Consider the following 8,526-nt stretch of genomic DNA (forward strand, 5'->3'; position numbering starts at 1 on the left):
CTTACATTGCAGAACCAGGTCAAGTAGTTTCTATATAGTTCGTGAGGCGGAGGACAGTGCAGGAAAAGTCTTAGGAGAACTACCAGTTACAGTCGGGAGACTGCAGTGGGTTCAGCATCTAAGTGAGGATAAATAAACACAGTACAGAAGCTTTGTCTGTAAACATGTCTGATTTGTACGTAAATACATGCCAACCCATATCTGCCTCTTGCAAATATCCATCTTCTAGGCTAGACATTAATTTTGCAATTGCTTGTGTGTGAACACATCTGCTTCTGCAGAGAAACTCACTGGTCTTTGAAGCAGCATGAATGTTTCTCATTATCAGCATTTTTTATCATCACAGGATGCCCAAAACTGACAACAGGCGACCCTGCTGAAAGCAATTTAAATGACCATTTGAATGCTAAAGCTGCTTTCTATCATCACGATGAAAAACACATAGGTTAGGAATCTAATAAGACTAATGCACAGCAAAATAAATACTTCTTATGATATACACAGGGTCCTGTCAAGCTACAAAAAAAGCAGAAACCTGGGAAAAAAAAAATCTTTCAACCAGAAGAAATGTGCTAAGTGAGGACTAAAATGACAATGCACAGAGAAGGCTCCCCGAGACAGGAGAAACAAATATTCCAGGCAATTAGGGAAGAAAAACCAGGTAAATATTACCAGAAATACTTGCTATCAAAGTAATTTTTGTTTTGTATATAATAGGAAGAGAACGGTAGCAAGACCAAAAGACCCATTGGAGACTAACAAAAAGAGGAAATGTCAAATCACAGGGTGCCTAGAGCAAGAAAGGCTCAACCTTCCCAAGTTCAGTTTATACATCTGCTCTCCAAGACAGGTCTTTGACTGTGGAGCTTTGTGGAATCAGCCTTGAGCTAGGAAAACTGAGGCAAGTCTCAACTCATATAGCAACTTGGAGAAATGATTACTTTCAGGTGCCTTTTAAATTTTCCATTTTCCTATTTCATTCTTCTCATTTCCAATAGCAAATCCACCTTTGCAATCAAGAACTTATCCCTCATTGTAAGCTTATCTACTATTTAAAGAAAATTCACATGATAGGACAGTGTTAAGACAAACAGCTTTTATGGAAATGACAAATCCAAATGAACTGATATTGCTGACAACCCCTCTAGGCAACCTGCAGTGAAAGCTCCAGTTGGCAGCCCCAGAGGCTATGTTAGGCTTTCTGCTAGCAGGACTCACTAGGGGGGATGTATCGCCAGCTACCAGATAAAACAGGTGATGTTTCCTCTAATGGATTTTATTTGGTACACTTTGGCAGAAAAACAGAGAGCAGAGAAGCAAGAACTTTGCCCATAAAGTGTTTATTTATCTCATGCCCTCCCAACTCCCGCTGCTGCTTTCCCCCTTCTCTGCTTCCTCCATAGATCCTAAAAGGACTTGGAATTCCTGTCTTCAGCATTGTATTTTCCAGAAATTGCATCTGAATGTGGTGCCTAAAATAACCTACACATGATGCTATGTATAAGGTCATTTTGGACATAAGGTACTTTCTTTGCTCATACAGTGGCAGGCCTTTTCCTGAAGTGTTCATGAATACTTTTCAAGTCTTCAAATTTCTGATACTTCAGAGCTTCAGGTGGAGAGAAAAGGATGAAATGCTGGAGTGCTGATAGGGTATTGAGACTAAAGAGCTCCAAACTTACAGAAGAGCTGTACAGAACAGCAAAATACTTGGGATTCTGTAGCATGAATTAACAACCATAGAACAGATTAAAGTAAAATTAAAAACTTGCAGTTATGAGCTTTACACCCAGGGACTTGCAATAATTCAGCTCTATCAGTGTATGAGTTTCTATTCAATTATCCTTAACTCTGTAGTACTGGACCTTTACCTTGACACACATTGAATCCCTAACATTCAGGAATAACACCGGTAAGAGAAGTACATCATGCCCAGTATAGAAAACAATATTCCAAGTTTTCCAGTTCCCACTTTGAGCAGTCTTCGGTGCTATTTTTAAGCAGTTATCAGCTTCGGTCTGTTTACAGTTACCATCTCATTATCCCAAATCCTCCAGTACCATAAACCACAGATGCTTTACACCCTCTGAATGCAAATGACTAATTTTCTAGTGGTTCTGATACTAAAACATCCGCTTGATGTCTCCTAAGATTTTATGCTCTTCTTAAAAAAAAAGAAAAACTTCAAGAACCTTCAAGCTCCCTAGAAAGCACTCTAATTTAGAACGGTCATGAAAGCTATAAACAGATAGATAGCTTAGAATAATATTTTACTACAACTATCTTACAAATGTATTTTCTTTCTAGTTAAAGTACCTTTGTAAACAGAAATATTAACGATTTCTGTTTATCAGAAAAATATCTAGCTTTCTGTTTATACACATGAATGGTTCTTCCATTCTTTTCTTTACTTTTCTCAAGGTCTCTTGAAGACGTGAACAGGTCATGTATTTGCTATTAACTATAAGCTCAGATAGGTAATAACTGGGCACTCCACAAACCTGCAACAGCATTATTTCTTTCCTGAGCCAGTCAGAATTCTATGCTGAATACTAAAATCTACTTTTATAAAAAATGTAGTATTTTGTGAAAATTGGATTTTCAAAACTAAATTTGGCGGGCACATGTGGCAAAATGTACCATGAGAACGTGGAAAATGCCATATAACTAAATTTAAATTTTCATCTTAGACTGGTACAACAGTACTTTTACTATTATTGCTGCAAAGCAAAATTACTGCCTAATGCCTCATTTTCAGTTTTCAGTGAAAGCAGACGATGAAAATGTCAACAAAAAGGACTTTACGAGGAAGCATGATACAAACCTCAGATAAAAGCAAGTTTTTCCCCATAAATATCTAAAGTAATAGCAGCCTGTACAAAACATTTGAACAAATATTTTTGCTGAGAGTGAATTTCACTGCTAATTAATACATCTGACAAAATTAGAGGTGCAAGGACTTTATAAGAACTTCTTAAGAAGAAACATCAACAAAGTGCTGCCCTCTTTCTGCTCTTTTTGCATGCACATACAAAACAGCAGCAAGATGCTTGAGTAGCTTAGAAAACTAGGCAGCTTTTTGATCATACAGTCCATATTATCTGATGACTTGAAAGATACATTACTCACAGAGAAAACCATTACATTTCTAAAGCACTGTGGCTTGACTAGTTGCATAGATTCAAAATTCTGGAGTGATTAGAGATATGGCAACTCCTTGTTTGTGTCAGTCACAATGTTGTACACCGGATGATTTGTTTTGATGAAGTGAATAAAACAATCAGTATGTCATTACAAGGCTTGAAAAAGGCAGGCTCTGAAAGGATTAAGATTTCCTTTAAAATTATCGGTGGTGCATCTCAAAAGCTTTCAGCGCAGACAAACATCTGATGTTTCGATTGCATAACTGAGGACAGATCCTCAGCTGGCATGTGTCATCGTAGGACCCACTGAAGCCACTTTACACCAGCCAAGCATCTGCTGCCAGCAGCTTTCTGAAACTGTCCACGCTTCTTCTGTATGCATAACTGGGTTGGCTGTCTAACGAGAATAGATGTATTCCTTATGTTTCTGCTTTCACTTGGACCAGGCGTGAGGCAAGATTGGCCAGTGTCGAATACCCGGACACTCCTGAAGTGAGGAGCTCTGCAGCACTCACAAGGGAGAGAGGCTGAGAGGGCTGAGGGCTTCCATCATGCTCAGCTAGTGGAGAGCACTTCACCCTGCACGTCCCTATGGAGAGACACCAGGACAACGTCCCTGCTGGGTCCTCTCTCCGGAGCACGAAGCCTAAACTCTAGCAGGGTCCCTCCAATCCCCTCCTTAGAAGTCCAATGACAAAATAGGTGCAGCTTGGTTTCTTTCCCTTCTGAATGCAATGCTAGTGGAAAATATTCCATCTGCAAAATGTAAAAATACACTAATTCTTGGATTGCTGGTGCAAGGAGAAACAAAATGCTGTCAAAACAGCAGGACCATTTCTCTGGCAACTTACCTGCTACTGCTGGAAGCAAGAAAAAAAAATCAGAAGTTTCCAGTAAAATAATATGCTTTTAATTAGTGCCCATGTAGAAACCCAAGAGGACATCCTGAACACGCTCTTTACATTCACTCATTTCAGTTAAAATATTGTGAACCTACTCTTGCCTAACCTGTCTCTGACAGAAGCAGAAAGGCTGTATTATTGTTTCATTTCAAGGAAGGATAAACAAAGATGTTGGAGAAATTAAACAATCGTACCTACTCTTGCTGTACTTTAGAGCACTCACCCTTATTTCTTTCACTTCTACTGAAAAGCAGTCAATAAACCAAACAATGCAGGATTAAAAAACGCATTGCATCTCCACATATATCAATTGAATGCCAATTCCTCCTCCTCAGAAAGGGTCAAGTAGTACTGGAAAAGGTTGAGAAGAGAGACAGCCAAAAAAGAAAGGCATGGCTCATAAAAAGTGACTCAGTGGACTAAGATGCTACAGCCTAAAACAGAGAGGTCCAACAGGAGTTATGATGGTAGTCTACAAAACCATTTGTGGCATACAAAAGGTGAATAAGAAGGAAAAAAAAAAAAAAGGTAGCTGTCCTACTGAGTGGTACCAAGGTAAAATCCATAAAGGACTATTAACTTTTTTTTTTTTTTTTTTTTTTTTTTTGCAATGGAGTAGCAATTTAGGGGGCTCCTACATTTATATTGAACATGTAAATGTTCAACATTTACATCCTCAAATGTTACCTCTTCTAGTATTCTCCCAAAACTTTTGGAGGCAACTCCATTAAACCTCTGCTTTCGGCATTACAGACACAGCTGTGAATTAAAAGCACCACAGTAAAGTTCAAGAAATTTTCACAAACAAGTTTTATGTCATTCTAGCTGTTACTCTCAGCTGGGTCACGGTTCAGCATCCTAGGTGGGTAAAACAAATGAGTTTTTTTAAAAGGCATGAATGACGCAGTTCCTTTTCAGATGAACTGGTCCTCTTTTTAGCTTAAGCAATGAGCAGTAATTTCACTTACCTAGTTTCTTTCTGGCACAAAGTGCACTTGTGGGTGGCACTGACTCTCTTCACTGGGCTGCAATCACCGTTGCTAGCCCGGTGGAGAGCATTGGTAGCTGGACCACAGCACACAGCCATGCACAAAGCAACAGCAGAGAATCAAAGCTCTGCACTCTGGTAAAAAACACTAAAGCAACTGGGCTACATCCTCTGCTTATATGAACTGCAGTAGTTTTGTTTACTTCAATGAAGTAAATCGAAGCGTCTTTCATCAGCTTAGAAACTGACCCATTCTTGTGTTTGCCATTGTAGCTTATTTAAGGCAATGATTCAAGGAAATGAAGGGCAAACATGCAGGTACTTTGGAAAACAAATGTATTTTGGTAAGAATGCTATGTTTTGATAATAGGTTGGTGCGTTTTTGATTGTATGATATGATGATATGGAAATTTAGGCAAACTAATGCAGAAAATATTGTAAAATTTTACTGAGCGTTTTAATTTCAGATCAGAAATTTTAGTTCATTGAAAATTGCTTACAAAAACTATAATATCTACCTACTACTTAAAAAATATCATAATTCAAAAAAGGGAAGTAAGAAAGGGAATTAAAATAGCATGATATTTTGCACTAAAAGCAGTCTAGAACTTCTTCTTCGACCAAAGTACAAAGGGAGTTTTGCATTAGTAATAAGTGATGGTACTTCTACAGGAATTTTTCCTGTTCTGTCGAAATGACTGCTTTTAAAATCAGATGGACCACAACACCCACTATTGACACATTACTTGGAATAAGCTATTCAGAAGGATGTTTTTTTCTACTATACAAACTGCATCTTCCATCAAGTTAGCATCAGTCCTTTGCAAACAAAAACTTTCCAAGTGAACTGAAAGTGAAAACATGACAGAGAAAATGTCATCAGAACACCATGAAAATTGAAATGGGAAACATAAAAATAAAACAAAAAAAAAACCCTACTAGTAACTTCAGTGTAACTAGGGCATGTATGCTTTCTCAAGCCAGGTATTTAATTCAGGTAGTATTTCCATCAAATAGCTAAGCCACTCTCCATCATCTTTGAAAGATCCTGGAAAACAGAGGAGGTGCCACAGGACTGGAAGAAAGCCAATGTCACGCCAGTCTTCAAAAAAGGCAAGAAGGAGGACCCAGGCAACTACAGGCCAGTCAGTCTCACCTCCGCCCCCGGAAAAGTCATGGAACGGCTCATACTGGCCGTTGTCTGCAGGCATGTGGAGGACAAGAACCTGCTCAGGAGTAGTCAGCATGGATTCACCAAGGGGAAATCATGCTTGACTAACCTGATAGCCTTCTATGATGGAATGACCAGCTGGATAGATGAGGGGAGAGCAGTGGATGTCATCTATCTTGACTTCACTAAGGCTTTTGACACCCTCCCTCACAACATCCTCCTGAGCAAGCTTTGGAAGTGTGGGATAGATGAGTGGACAGTGAGGCGGATTAGGAACTGGCTGGATGGCAGAGCTCAGAGGGTGGTGATCAGCAGTGCAGAGTCTAGTTGAAGGCCTGTAGCCTGCTGTGTCCCCCAAGGGTCAGTCCTCAGTCCAGTCCTGTTCAATTTATTCATCCATGACCTGGATGAAGGCATAGAGTGCTCCCTCAGCAAGTTTGCTGATGATACGAAACTGGGAGGAGTAGCCGATACCCCAGAGGGCTGCGCTGCCATCCAGAGGGACCTGGACAGACTGGACAACTGGGCAGTGGAAAAACCTCATGCAATTCAACGAGGCCAAGTGCAAGGTCCTGCACCTGGGGAGAAATAACCCCAGACACCAGTACAGGCTGGGGACTGACCTTCTGGAAGGCAGCTCTGCAGAGAGGGAGCTGGGCATCACAGTGGATGACAAGTTGACCATGAGGCAGCAGTGTGCCCTCATGGCCAAGGCCAATGGAATCCTTGGGTGCATTAAGAAGAGCGTCTCAAGCAGGTTGAGGGAGGTGATCCTGCCCTTCTACTCAGCCCTGGTGAGGCCACATCTGGGGTACTGTGTCCAATTCTGGGCTCCATATTACAAGACGAATGTGGAGCTGCTGGATAGAGTCCAGCGCAGGGCTAAAAGGATGATCAGGGTTCTGGAATATCTGCCCTATGAGGAAAGACTAGGGGAGCTGGGCCCATTCAGCCTGGAGAAGAGAAGGCTGAGAGGAGACCTGGTCAGGGTGTGTAAGTACCTCAAGGGAGGGAGTGAGAAGGATGGTGCTGGCCTCTTTTCAGTGGTGGCCACTGACAGAACGAGAGGAAACGGCCACAAACGAAAGCATGGAAAGTTCCACAGGAACTTAAGGAAAAAATTCTGAACAGTGAGGGTGACAGAGCAGTGGAACGAGTTGCCAGGAGAGGCTGCGGAGTCTACTTCTCTGGAGATCTTCAAAACCCACTTGGATGCAGTCCTGTGCCATATGCACAGGACTAGGTGACCTAGGTGACCTGACGTGTGCAGGGGGTTGGACTAGATGACCTCTAGAGGTCCCTTCGAACCTTAAGTATTCTATGATTCTATGATTTTTAAGTAAGCACTTATAGGGAAAAATAAATATATGTCCATTTTGCAAAGAATAAGTAGGTTGATAAATGTGAAAGCTTTTCCTAATTTATGTTATAGAGCAAGAAAGCTACATCAATTTCTCTTCTGAGCAATATTATCCAACAATCCCTCCCATCACCTTTGTTTCTGGTTTAATTAATAATGTAAAATACCAACTACTTGCCTAGGGATTTTTACACACTGACTGTTTTAACGAGTTTAAGAAACTAGATTTTTCAGCATATTATTATTTATATTTGCATAATTCTTCTAATGTTTGAAAAATCAGTGTTCCTTGAAGTGTTCAAATTTATGTAAGTATTTTCAGTACAGTCCTAAGTTTGCCATCTAATATTTTGGCACAACTAATCTTGATGGATTTAATTAATTAGCTTGATGAATCAACTGGACCTGCACTTTCTGTTTGTAATCAGCCAGTTAACCTGTGAGACACAGACAAAATAATTAGTAAGTTCTTAAATCTGAAACTGATCTCACATCTGTAATGGCAACTAAAGAAGCCTGTACTAAGTACAGGTGTTAAGAAACTCATTAATAACAGAACATACTAGAGGAAGTTAGGGTATTTAATCTTCCTTAGTTCTCAGCACCATCTAATGCTGAATGTAAGATGTATCACAACATAGTTTAAAAGACACAGACTTGAAATAAGAAGCAATCCAAGATGACAGAGTGCCTCAGGACGGTCACTCCTTGGGAACCTGCACCTCAGACATTGCAACAGTTTGTCCAGCAGCAGTGATGTCATCTTGTCATCTGCAGCTTCGCTTTGCTTTCTGGTGTACGAGAAGGGCTGCTTATGCAGCGTTGCCAAAAGATGACATTTCCTTTTTTTTCCTAAAATGGAAAGGAAAGCAAAGCTCACTACAGGGTATTAGGGATATATTTGGACTAAGGATAATATTCACTGCACATGTTTTTTCTCTCTATATATAGAAGATCTGATC

General features: G+C 40.3%; 1 pseudogene; it reads left to right on the forward strand.

The window, feature by feature from the left end:
- Positions 1-594: 594 nt before the first annotated feature.
- LOC148593134 (uncharacterized) lies at positions 595-7,447 on the forward strand (annotated as a pseudogene).
- Positions 7,448-8,526: the final 1,079 nt, after the last annotated feature.

Source organism: Tinamus guttatus, unplaced genomic scaffold, assembly GCF_059628265.1.
Source record: "Tinamus guttatus ecotype Peru unplaced genomic scaffold, ASM5962826v1 Tinamus_guttatus_pri_ptg000456l, whole genome shotgun sequence".
Classification (NCBI taxonomy): domain Eukaryota; kingdom Metazoa; phylum Chordata; class Aves; order Tinamiformes; family Tinamidae; genus Tinamus; species Tinamus guttatus.